General features: G+C 43.3%; 1 protein-coding gene across 1 annotated transcript in view; it reads left to right on the forward strand.

Moving 5' to 3' along the window:
* Positions 1-13,580, forward strand: part of LOC109891838 (kin of IRRE-like protein 3) — a 305,246-nt gene that overhangs the window by 264,517 nt on the left and 27,149 nt on the right. The window lies entirely within an intron of this gene.

Here is a 13,580-nt window from a genome sequence, read left to right on the forward strand (position 1 = left end):
AGAGGCTCCTCTGTCCTCCACTCGTTACCTGTATTAATGGCACCTGTTTGAACTTGTTATCAGTATAAAAGACCAGAAGAAGATTGGGAGAATGTCATATGGTCAGATGAAACCAAAATATAACTTTTGGGGAAAACTCAACTCGTCGTGTTTGGAGGACAAAGAATGCTGAGTTGCATCCAAAGAACACCATACCTACTGTGAAGCATGGGGGTGGAAACATCATGCTTTGGGGCTTTTTCTACAAAGGGACCAGGACGACTGATCCGTGTAAAGGAAAGAATGAATGGGACCATGTATTGTGAGATTTTGAGTGAAAATCTCCTTCCATCAGCAAGGGCATTGAAAATGAAACGTGGCTGGGTCTTTCAGTATGACAATGATCCCAAACACAAAAATCGTACAATGTGATTTTCTGGATTTTTTTTCTCCTCATTTTGTCTGTCATAGTTGAAGTGTACCTATGATGAAAATGACAGGCCTCTCTCATCTTTTTAAGTGGGAGAACTTCCACAATTGGTGGCTGACTAAATACTTTTTTGCCCCACTGTATCTCTTTTACTGTTTAGAAATGAATGCAATTTATCTTTCTAGTCCCCCCATGTGAAGGTGTCAAGTATGGTCAAATTCACTTATAGTGTATTACGTTTATTCAAAACCGTAGTATTTGGTCCCATATTCCTCACACACAATGACTTCATCAAGCTTCTGACTCTACAAACTTGTTGGATGAATTTGTAGTTTTGGTTGTGTTTCGGATTATGTTGTGTCCAATAAAAATGAATGGTAAATAATGTATTGTGTCAATTTGGAGTCAGTTTTATTGTAAATAAGAATAGAATATGTTTCTGAACACTTCTACATTAATGTGGATGCTACAATGATTACGGATAATCATGAATGAATCGTGAATAATGATGAGTGAGAGAATTACAGATGCACAAAGATCATGCCACCAAAATATCAGGTCACCATTACACAGGGGAGATTACATTATTTGGGTGGTATGATCTTTGTTCCTCTGTAACTTTTTCACTCATCAGTATATACGATTAATTCATTATTATCGATAAACATGGTAGCAATCACATTCATCTAAAAGTGTTCAGAAACATATTTTATATACAATAAAAGTGACTCCAAAATTACACAATACATCATTCAGTTCATATTGGGCAAATTAAATCTGAAACACAATCAAAACAAACTGCAAATGCATCCAACAAGTTTGTAGAGCCATAAGCTTGATGTGGTCATTGCATGCTAGGAATATGGAGCTAAACACTAAACCTTTGATTACTTTACACTTTAATAAACTATAGGTGAATTTGTCCAAATACTTCTTCAAATGGGGGAACTAGATAAATAAAGTGCATTCATTTTTAAACAGTAAAACAGATATGTATGAAAATACCCTAAAATAAAAGGTGACATTCTGTACTGTCGCCTCATATGAAACATTTGATCTTAAAATCCCAGGCTACAATAAATGCGGCCTCAGAATATGTGATTTCCAGTTTGCATAAAGTCCAGTGTAGTTCTTTGAGGGACGTCATGGTATCTGCTTGAGAGGGAATATACACGGCTGTGACTATAACCGGAGAGAATTCTCTCAGGAGGTAATACAGTTGGCATTTTATTTATTTATTTATTTATTTTATTTTACCTTTATTTAACCAGGTAGGCAAGTTGAGAACAAGTTCTCATTTACAATTGCGACCTGGCCAAGATAAAGCAAAGCAGTTCGACAGATAAAACGACACAGAGTTACACATGGAGTAAAAACAAACATACAGTCAATAATGCAGTATAAACAAGTCTATATACAATGTGAGCAAATGAGGTGAGAAGGGAGGTAAAGGCAAAAAAGGCCATGATGGCAAAGTAAATACAATATAGCAAGTAAAATACTGGAATGGTAGTTTTGCAATGGAAGAATGTGCAAAGTAGAAATAAAAAAATAATGGGGTGCAAAGGAGCAAAATAAATAAATAAATTAAAATTAAATACAGTTGGGAAAGAGGTAGTTGTTTGGGCTAAATTATAGGTGGGCTATGTACAGGTGCAGTAATCTGTGAGCTGCTCTGACAGTTGGTGCTTAAAGCTAGTGAGGGAGATAAGTGTTTCCAGTTTCAGAGATTTTTGTAGTTCGTTCCAGTCATTGGCAGCAGAGAACTGGAAGGAGAGGCGGCCAAAGAAAGAATTGGTTTTGGGGGTGACTAGAGAGATATACCTGCTGGAGCGTGTGCTACAGGTGGGAGATGCTATGGTGACCAGCGAGCTGAGATAAGGGGGGACTTTACCTAGCAGGGTCTTGTAGATGACATGGAGCCAGTGGGTTTGGCGACGAGTATGAAGCGAGGGCCAGCCAACGAGAGCGTACAGGTCGCAATGGTGGGTAGTATATGGGGCTTTGGTGATAAAACGGATTGCACTGTGATAGACTGCATCCAATTTGTTGAGTAGGGTATTGGAGGCTATTTTGTAAATGACATCGCCAAAGTCGAGGATTGGTAGGATGGTCAGTTTTACAAGGGTATGTTTGGCAGCATGAGTGAAGGATGCTTTGTTGCGAAATAGGAAGCCAATTCTAGATTTAACTTTGGATTGGAGATGTTTGATATGGGTCTGGAAGGAGAGTTTACAGTCTAACCAGACACCTAAGTATTTGTAGTTGTCCACGTATTCTAAGTCAGAGCCGTCCAGAGTAGTGATGTTGGACAGGCGGGTAGGTGCAGGTAGCGATCGGTTGAAGAGCATGCATTTAGTTTTACTTGTATTTAAGAGCAATTGGAGGCCACGGAAGGAGAGTTGTATGGCATTGAAGCTTGCCTGGAGGGTTGTTAACACAGTGTCCAAAGAAGGGCCGGAAGTATACAGAATGGTGTCGTCTGCGTAGAGGTGGATCAGGGACTCACCAGCAGCAAGAGCGACCTCATTGATGTATACAGAGAAGAGAGTCGGTCCAAGAATTGAACCCTGTGGCACCCCCATAGAGACTGCCAGAGGTCCGGACAGCAGACCCTCCGATTTGACACACTGAACTCTATCAGAGAAGTAGTTGGTGAACCAGGCGAGGCAATCATTTGAGAAACCAAGGCTGTCGAGTCTGCCGATGAGGATATGGTGATTGACAGAGTCGAAAGCCTTGGCCAGATCAATGAATACGGCTGCACAGTAATGTTTCTTATCGATGGCGGTTAAGATATCGTTTAGGACCTTGAGCGTGGCTGAGGTGCACCCATGACCAGCTCTGAAACCGGATTGCATAGCAGAGAAGGTATGGTGAGATTCGAAATGGTCGGTAATCTGTTTGTTGACTTGGCTTTCGAAGACCTTAGAAAGGCACGGTAGGATAGATATAGGTCTGTAGCAGTTTGGGTCAAGAGTGTCCCCCCCTTTGAAGAGGGGGATGACCGCAGCTGCTTTCCAATCTTTGGGAATCTCAGACGACACGAAAGAGAGGTTGAACAGGCTAGTAATAGGGGTGGCAACAATTTCGGCAGATAATTTTAGAAAGAAAGGGTCCAGATTGTCTAGCCCGGCTGATTTGTAGGGGTCCAGATTTTGCAGCTCTTTCAGAACATCAGCTGAATGGATTTGGGAGAAGGAGAAATGGGGAAGGCTTGGGCGAGTTGCTGTTGGGGGTGCAGTGCTGTTGTCCGGGGTAGGAGTAGCCAGGTGGAAAGCATGGCCAGCCGTAGAAAAATGCTTATTGAAATTCTCAATTATGGTGGATTTATCAGTGGTGACAGTGTTTCCTATCTTCAGTGCAGTGGGCAGCTGGGAGGAGGTGTTCTTATTCTCCATGGACTGTACAGTGTCCCAGAACTTTTTTGAGTTAGTGTTGCAGGAAGCAAATTTCTGCTTGAAAAAGCTAGCCTTGGCTTTTCTAACTGCCTGTGTATAATGATTTCTAGCTTCCCTGAACAGCTGCATATCACGGGGGCTGTTCGATGCTAATGCAGAACGCCATAGGATGTTTTTGTGTTGGTTAAGGGCAGTCAGGTCTGGGGAGAACCAAGGGCTATATCTGTTCCTGGTTCTAAATTTCTTAAATGGGGCATGTTTATTTAAGATGGTTAGGAAGGCATTTAAAAAAAATATCCAGGCATCCTCTACTGACGGGATGAGATCAATATCCTTCCAGGATACCCCGGCCAGGTCGATTAGAAAGGCCTGCTCGCAGAAGTGTTTCAGGGAGCGTTTTACAGTGATGAGTGGAGGTCGTTTGACCGCTGACCCATTACGGATGCAGGCAATGAGGCAGTGATCGCTGAGATCTTGGTTGAAGACAGCAGAGGTGTATTTAGAGGGGAAGTTGGTTAGGATGATATCTATGAGGGTGCCCGTGTTTAAGGTTTTGGGGAGGTACCTGGTAGGTTCATTGATTATTTGTGTGAGATTGAGGGCATCAAGTTTAGATTGTAGGATGGCTGGGGTGTTAAGCATGTTCCAGTTTAGGTCGCCTAGCAGCACGAACTCTGAAGATAGATGGGGGGCAATCAGTTCACATATGGTGTCCAGAGCACAGCTGGGGGCAGAGGGTGGTCTATAGCAGGCGGCAACGGTGAGAGACTTGTTTTTAGAGAGGTGGATTTTTAAAAGTAGAAGTTCAAATTGTTTGGGTACAGACCTGGATAGTAGGACAGAACTCTGCAGGCTATCTTTGCAGTAGATTGCAACACCGCCCCCTTTGGCAGTTCTATCTTGTCTGAAAATGTTGTAGTTTGGAATTAAAATGTCTGAGTTTTTGGTGGTCTTCCTAAGCCAGGATTCAGACACAGCTAGAACATCCGGGTTGGCAGAGTGTGCTAAAGCAGTGAATAGAACAAACTTAGGGAGGAGGCTTCTAATGTTAACATGCATGAAACCAAGGCTATTACGGTTACAGAAGTCGTCAAAAGAGAGCGCCTGGGGAATAGGAGTGGAGCTAGGCACTGCAGGGCCTGGATTCACCTCTACATCGCCAGAGGAACATAGGAGGAGTAGAATAAGGGTACGGCTAAAAGCTATGAGAATTGGTCGTCTAGAACGTCTGGAACATAGAGTAAAAGGAGGTTTCTGGGGGCGATAAAATAGCATCAAGGTATAATGTACAGACAAATGTATGGTAGGATGTGAATACAGTGGAGGTAAACCTAGGTATTGAGTGATGAAGAGAGAGATATTGTCTCTAGAAACATCGTTGAAACCAGGAGATGTCATTGCATGTGTGGGTGGTGGAACTAATAGGTTGGATAAGGTATAGTGAGCAGGACTAGAGGCTCTACAGTGAAATAAGCCAATAAACACTAACCAGAACAGAAATGGACAAGACATATTGACATTAAGGAGAGGCATGCTTAGTCGAGTGATCAAAAGGGTCCGGTGAGTGGAGAGGTTGGTTGGTGATTTAGACAGCTAGCCAGGGCATCGGTAGCAAGCTAGCATAGGATGGAGGTCTGTTGTTAGCCACCTCCTGCGCTCCGTCAGTAGATTAGTGGGGTTCCGTGTGGTAGAGGGGATCAATCCAAATCACACAACAACAACAAAAATAAAAACAATAGATATAGTTATAGAGGCCCAAGAAGAAAACATAATAATAATAAAAATAAAAAATAATGTAAAAAAAAAATGTCCGATTGTCTATTCAGATAGCAGCCGGTAAGACAGCTAACGGTTAGCAGGCCGCAGATGGGCGTTCAGGTAACGTCGCGACGGAGGAGCCAGCCGAATAACTCCTTCGGGTAGATAACGTCGGCAGTCCAGTTGTGAAGGCTCGGTGGGGCTCCGCGAAGGCAGCAAAACGGGTCCGGATAGGCGACTGCAGCCCAGGTGCGATTGATGGAACTCAGGAGTGATTGACGGAGCTTGCTAGCTCCGGAACAATTGATGTTTGCTCCGGAATCGACGAAGGCCGATAGTCACACGGATAGCAGCTAGCTAGCTGTGAGATCCGGGCATGAATGTCCAGAGAGCAGTCGAAATCCAGGGACATGGAGAGAAAAATTGGTCCGGTATGCTCCGCTCCGAGCCGCGCTGCGCCGTACAGAACTGGCGATAGACTTTCGAGCCAAAGGATAGCCGATGACCACAAACCGTGGTTAGCTGAACACCAACGGCTTGCCAGTAAAGGAGCCAACTAGCTTCTGAACTAGCTTCTGGATTAGCTTCTGGCTAGTTTCAGGCCAGCCTCCTGGAGTTTCTGGCTAGCTTCTTGGAGGATTACAGATCTGAGGTAAATAATACTTTTTTATAAATATACATTGGTGAGGCGGGTTGCAGGAGAGTGTTTTGAAGATGAGTTGATGGAAAATAAAAATAAAATGTATGTGAAAAAGTTGTAAATATATATATATACAGGACACGACAAGACGAGGACAAAAGACGTCTGAACTGCTATGCCACCTTGGAGATGAGTGATTGTGAGGTATTCCAGGTCGGGTGAACAAAAGGACTTGAGTTTCTGTATGTTATCACAATCACACCATGAGTAGGGAATCATGAAACATACACCCTCACCTTTCTTCTTCCTGGAGAGAGAAACAAAGTATGTTACAATCCCTGATGTCTCTCTGGAAGGAGATCCTCGCCCTGAGCGCATCTACTTCATTATCCAGAGACTGAACATTAGCGAGTAATATATTCGGAAGCAGTGGATGGTGTGCACGCCTCCTGAGTCGGACTAGAAGTCCACTCCAAATACCTCTTCTCTGCAAGTGGTGTTTTGGAGCAGGCTCTGGAATAAGCAAAATTGCCCTCTGATGTACGAACAAAGGATCCAATTCGGGAAAGTCGTATTCCTGGTCGTAAATGCTGGTGAGTTACCGTCGCTCTGAGATCCAAAAGTTCCTACCAGCTGTATGTAATAACACACAAAAAATCTGGGGATAATAATGTAAGAAATAATACACAAAAAAAACAAAATACTGCAAAGTCGCTTAGGAGCTAGAAGCAGAGCTGACATGTGACTCACCTGGAATCGATCTTATGCAGCAAAATTTGAAATGGTGTTTTTTACATTAGATAAATGTAGAGACACAGAGCTGCAAAATTATATATCATACATGATTTTGCATTTGCATTTGCATCTGCATTTGAGGAACAATGGAAAAGTAATTCTGCATAGAAATTTGATCAACTTGTAAACTCACTTTTGAGAAAATCGCCTTTCAATGTTTTGCTATCTAGTGAAGAGCTCTTCTTCGTCTACACCCAATCAGCATTGTTCACACACTCACCTTAAACCCACCCATCTTGTTTCACTCTCGAATCGCACACTTGACGCTCTGAACGATGATTTTCTTAACCTCTGGATAGCATGAAAACAGCCAAACCAGCTCTGCTGGCTATAATTTCATTATGCTTTCTTGCATACGTTTACTGACACTGGCCATATTCAACGGGTTTTGTACACGCGTCACTTAACATTAGCTAACGAGCCAGCCAGCCAACATTAGCTAGTTAAACAACAATGAACAGTGCCAACAATGCCACATTGCTGGCAGCTAACCAACCATGTTCAATGTTATCTAACTAGAACAGCAAACGGCTCTGGGAAACTAATTATAACATCAGCTAGGGAGCCAGCCAGCTAACGTTAGCTAGCTAGCTAACAATACACTTTAGCTTGAAATTAAACCACTTTCAGTAAAAATTAGAAAAGGTGTAATATCTAAAAATGTAGCTAGCTGACACTAGACTATCTTACCTGTATACATCATTGTGCATGGACACGTCTCCCTGTGAGGAATACCATGCCACGGTTGCCCTTAGTTTGAAGATATAATCCAGAGACAGGTCTTTCCTCCATCGCTTTACTCGCTTTACTCCAATTCCACTGATTTCAAAGCTTGATCCTCCAGAAAGTGGAAAGCCACACTTATGCAGCGCCACTACACAATACCCTTTGTAGCGTTCGACAGGATTACCAACACAGACTGATGAGCTTCATTGGCAGACCAATTCGTACTCCTCCCTTGGCATATCCAACCCACTCTTTATCTCAGCCAATCATAGCTAGTGCGAATGTTGCTTACTTTTTCTGTGGCTTAACAAACAAGGCTCATAATTTAACAATTTTATTCGTATTTACAGATAGCTTACAAGTTTGTTATTAAATGCTGAGCTGTAATCGATGAACAATATTCTTACATAGGTATTCCTCTTATCCAGATGGGTTAGGGCAGTTTGATTGCGATTGCGTCGCCTGTGGACCTATTGGGGCGGTAAAAAAATTGGAGTGGGTCTAGGGTGTCAGGTAGGGTGGAGGTGATATGATCCTTGGCTAGTCTCTCAAAGCACTTAATGATTACAGAAGTGAGTGCTACGGAGCGATAGTCGTTTAGCTCAGTTTCCTTAGCTTTCTTGGGAACAGGAACATTGGTGGCCCTCTTGAAGCATGTGGGATCAGCAGACTGGGATAGGGATTGATTGAATATGTCTATAAACACAGCAGCCAGCTGGCCTGCGCATGTTTCGTGGACGTGGCTAGGGATGTCGTCTAGGCCGACAACTTTGCGAGGGTTATCACGCTTCAATGTCTTACGTCGACCACGGAGAAGGAGATTCCAAAGTCGCTTCAGTGGCACTGTATTATCCTCAAAGCGGGCGAAGAAGGTGTTTAGCTTGTCTGGAAGCGAGACGTCGGTCTCCGCGATGTGGCTGGTTTTCCCCCTGTAGTCCGTGATTGTCTGTAGACCCTGCCACATACGTCTCGTGTCTGAGCCGTTGAATTGCGACTCCACTTTGTCACTTTTGCCTGTTTGGTTGCCTTATGGAGGAAATAACTACACTGCCTGTATTCGGACATGTTCCCAGTCACCTTACCATGATTAAATGCGATGGCTCGCGCTTTCAGTTTTGAGCGAATGCTACCACCTATCCACCGCGACTGTGGAATCTCCTTCTCCATGGTTGACATAAGACATTTTAGCGTGATAACCCTCGCAAAGTTTCCGGCCCAGACGGCATCCCTAGCCGCTTCCTCAGAGCATGTGCAGACCAGCTGACTGGAGTGTTTATGGACATATTCAATCTCTCCTTATCCCAGTGTGCTGTCCCAACTTGCTTCAAGATGTCCACCATTGTTCCTGTACCCAAGAAAGCAAAGCTAACTGAACTAAGTGACTATCACCCCGTAGCACTCACTTCTGTCATCATGAAGTGCTTTGAGAGGCTAGTTAAGGATCATATCACCTCTATCTTACCTGACACCCTAGACCCACTACAATTAGCTTACAGCTCCAATAGATCCACAGACGATGCAATCGCCATCGCACTGCACACTACCCTATCCTATCTGGACTAGAGGAATACTTATGTAAGAATCGTGTTCATTAACTATAGCTCAGCATTCTTTTACTGAGGAGTGGCTTCCGTCTGGAAACTCTACCATGAAGCCCTGATCGGTGGAGTGCCGCAGAGATGGTTGTCCTTCTGGAAGGTTTTCCCATCTCCACAGAGGAACTCTAGAGCTCTGTCAGAGAGACCATCGGGTGCTTTGTCACCTCCCTGACCAAGGTCCTTGTCCCCCGATTGCTCAGTTTGGCCGGGCGCCAGCTCTAGGAAGAGTCTTGGTGGTTCAAAACTTCTTCCATTTAAGAATGATGGAGGCCGCTGTGTTCTTGGGGACATTTTTTAAATACATTTTTTATTTCACCTTCATCTAACCAGGTAGGCCAGTTGAGAACTGCGACCTGGCCAAGATAAAGCAAAGCAGTGTGACACAAACAACAACAGATTTACACATGAAATAAACAAACTTACAGTCGGTAACAGAATAGAAAAAAGTATATATACAGTGTGTGCAAATGGCGTGAGAAGGTAAGGCAATTGGGACCTTTAATGCTGCAAAATTTTGTTGGTATCGTTCTCCAGATCTGTGCCTCGACCTCGTGGCTAGGTTTTTTTCTCTGACATGCACGTCAATTGTGGAACCTCATATATACAGGTGTGTGCCTTTCCACTACAGGTGGACTCCAATTTAATCGATTATAGAATAAGACTGTAATGTAACAAAATGTGGAAAAGGGCAAAAGGTCTGAATACTTTCCGAAGGCACTGTATGTGTGTTATCTGAAAGGGAAAAAACAGTCATTGTCAATTAGCGTTCGATAATATAATCAGCATAATTGACAATGACTTCACCTTGACTGGAATGAGTATGTTGCACCAGAAATAAACAACAACACAGGATACATGTCATTAAAGGTGAAAAAAGCGATTTAACACATTTTTCAATCGATTTAAACTCCCAGCCTTACAGCTGGCCAAGGCGAAATGAAAATTTATTGCAACCTTTTTTAACTAATCAATAAATAGATATAGAAAAACAAAGACAGTTGTTTAATACGCCTGAAGCCCGTGCAAGTCAGGAAATCGATGGCGAACTCTATCAACTAACTCCCCCGTACAAGCACAATTTCTGAAGACGGGAGGTCGTCATAGAATTCATGGCACAAGAATAACAGGTGTGTAGGTATTCACAAAATGGCTGACCTTAAATTGTACTTTTTTCTCCCTCTCCCTTGCCAAAGAGGCCCTCTTATTGTCTGCTCTCATTGCAGGTTTAACCAGTCAATGAGAAAGAGTTCTGGAGGCATGTAGACAAACTGTTTTGATGTAATACAGTTCTGCTGTTGCAAAGCAATAAGAGAGGCATGTATGAATTTCTCCTTCCTTATGAAGGAGGCTTATTCTCTCCTTGAAGCTTGTGTCAGGAAGTCCATTATTTGACAAACTGGAAAGGTGTAGCATTTGGCCAAAGGGTTTTCACGCTAAACCCACCCATCACCATCATTTATGAAAGGAGGCTGATTGGACAGGTTATGGTTAAGACAAGTAAAAGTAAAACAATGGTGAAACAGAGCATATCAGTGTAGTTTCCAGGCTAGTGAATCTTCAAATTCAATCACAAACAAGTAACACCATTTCTCCTCTTCTCTTCTTTCATTTTTGCATTTACATTTGAGTCATTTAGCAGACACACTTATCCAAAGTGATTTACAGTTTCATCGTAAGATAGCTGGGTGAGACAACCACATATTACAGTCATAGTAAGTACATTTTTCCTCAATTAAGAACATGCCGGTGCTAGTATGAAACGACCAGTGCGATTATTTTTTTCTCCTCCTCCCCTCCCCTTCTCCATTAAATACACCCACCCTGTTTACCTCCTCCGGTAGAACAGGAGAGCTGCTCCAAGGCTGAGGCTGGGAGATAAAGTAATCTAATAATAGCACTCATTTGCACTTCTCCGTCCCTTGTCAGATCTCTCGAACTCCCCACTCCCTGTGTGAATACATTTGGCTGTATAGAGAAGCCCATTTTGCACTGGAAAGTCACTCGCCCTCAGAAAAAACTGTTTTTTGTTCCTCTCCATATTTTTTACTATTACTACTACGACCACTACTACTACTACTACTACTACTACTACTACTACTACTACTACTACTACTACTACTACTACTACTACTACTACTACTACTAATAATAATAGTACATTTAATTTGTATAGCGCTTTTCATTACAGAGTTATCTCAAAGCTAAATAAAAGGTATACATAAAAACAACATACATTTAAATCAAGGCAGATAAAATAGCAATAGTGTAGCAATAGTGTTAAATACATTTTAGATTGGGGCTAGGACTATGAAAAATATCGTTTGTGGAAGAAGGTTTTAAGGCCCGTTTTAAAGGTTCTGAGTGTTGGACCAGCTCTCAGATGGTCAGGGAAAGCATTTCATAGGCAAGGGGCAAGGGAGCAGAAGGCTGTGTCCCGCATACTTCGGAGACATGTCTTGCGGACTTGAAGCAGTAGGGAGTAGCTGGAGAGGAGAGTGCGAGTGTGAGATAGCTCGTGATTGAGATGAGGTTGCTGAGGTGGGTGGGGCTCTATCCATTCAAGTCTTTAAATACAAGCATGAGAATTTTGAAGTCAATGCTTTAGTGATATGATCTGACTTCTTGTCATCCTAGAGAAGATGAAGGCATGGATGAGTTTCTCTGCATCTAGCAGGGAGAGTGATGGTATGAACCGGGCAAAGTTTTAAAGTGGAAAAATTATGTTTCACATATTGGTTTTATGTGGGCATCGAAGGACTTCAAAGGACAGGATCAAACTTGACACCTACGTTGAGGATGATTAGGGGGGGTGGCCTGGCCGTTGATTGTAGGGCAGATGTTTCCAGCACTAGTGACCTATTTGGGTATCCCAATAAGCACAGCCTCAGTCTTGATGCCCTGATGTCCTCTAGGCAGCTGCTGAGTTTTGCTAGGGCAAAGATTGTTTCTAGTTTGGTGTTAATGTAGACCTGGGTATCGTCAGCATAGCAGTGGAAGTTGATGTCATAATCTCTGAGGATTTGTCCGAGAGGGAGTATGTAAATTAAAAACAGGCTAGGCCCCAGCGCTGACCTCTGTGGGACACCACATGTGACAGCAGACTCCTTTGATCTGGACTCTACAATAGTAATGTATTGCTTCCTAATGGAGAGGTAGGAGAAGAACCAGTTCAGAGCTATTCCAGAGACAGCGGTGTGCTCTCTGAGATACCACAGGAGGATACTGTGGTCTATGGTGTAAAAAGCAGCACTAAGATCTAAGAGGAGGAGGATGCTAGGAGATCCAGAATCAACAGCCATCAATCAGTAGGTCATTGGTAACTTTAACCAGATCTGTTTCGGGTGCTGTGCAGGGGCCAGAAGTCAGACTGGAAAACCTTGTACAACTGGTTAGATGATAGATGTGATTGAAGCTGGATTGCAACCACTTTCTCAAGTGCTTTTGATAGGAAGGGGAGGTTGGAGATGGACCTGTAGATGGATAGGATGCCCTGGTCAAGGATGGGTTTATTCAGTAAGGGGGTGACTGGAGCTGTTTTGAAAATCGATGGTACCTCTCCCATCAGCAGGGAATTGTTGATCAGTTTGGTGCCAAACATAAGCAGGCTAGATTAGCAGGTTTTGAGTAGGGATGTATTTATAGGGTCAAGGGAGCAAGTGGGGGCCTTTATTTTAGAGATGATTGACTCCCCAACAGCAGATGTGACTTCTGTAAAGTTGCTGAAGGGAGGGGCAGTCTGAGTTGGGGTTTCAGGAGGTGGGGTGCAGGCCATCTTAGAGGCTTTGATGTTTGTCCTGATGGTGTCAATCTTTGTCTTGACAAAATCTGAGTAGCTATTGCACTGCTCAAATGAGGCTGCAATAGAGCATGTGTTTGCAAGGTTGAAAATGCAGTTAATGATAGAGAACAGGGTTCTGGGGTTACCTTTGTTATTGTCAATCATGGCAGAGTAGAAAGCTGAACGTGCTGCTTTTAAGCAGAACCTGGTAGTCTTTATAGGCCACTCGGTGGACAGTGAGGCCCTCCTTCCTCCAAAGTCGCTGGGGGCGATGAGTCTTCATTCTGCGCAGTGAACCAAGGATGTTCAGCGTATTACTCAGAGTGCTGTTATACAGATTGACCATGTCATCGAGGACCAGTTCACTGTAGTCAGATGTGTTCCTGAAAGAGGGATGGGTTAAGTTTCTTCAGGTTGTGGAATTTAAAGGTCCTCTCTGGGCAGTGTAGAGGAGTTGGAGCAGTCAGAGGCAGTG

This window comes from Oncorhynchus kisutch, linkage group LG6 (assembly GCF_002021735.2).
Source record: "Oncorhynchus kisutch isolate 150728-3 linkage group LG6, Okis_V2, whole genome shotgun sequence".
Classification (NCBI taxonomy): Eukaryota; Metazoa; Chordata; class Actinopteri; order Salmoniformes; family Salmonidae; genus Oncorhynchus; species Oncorhynchus kisutch.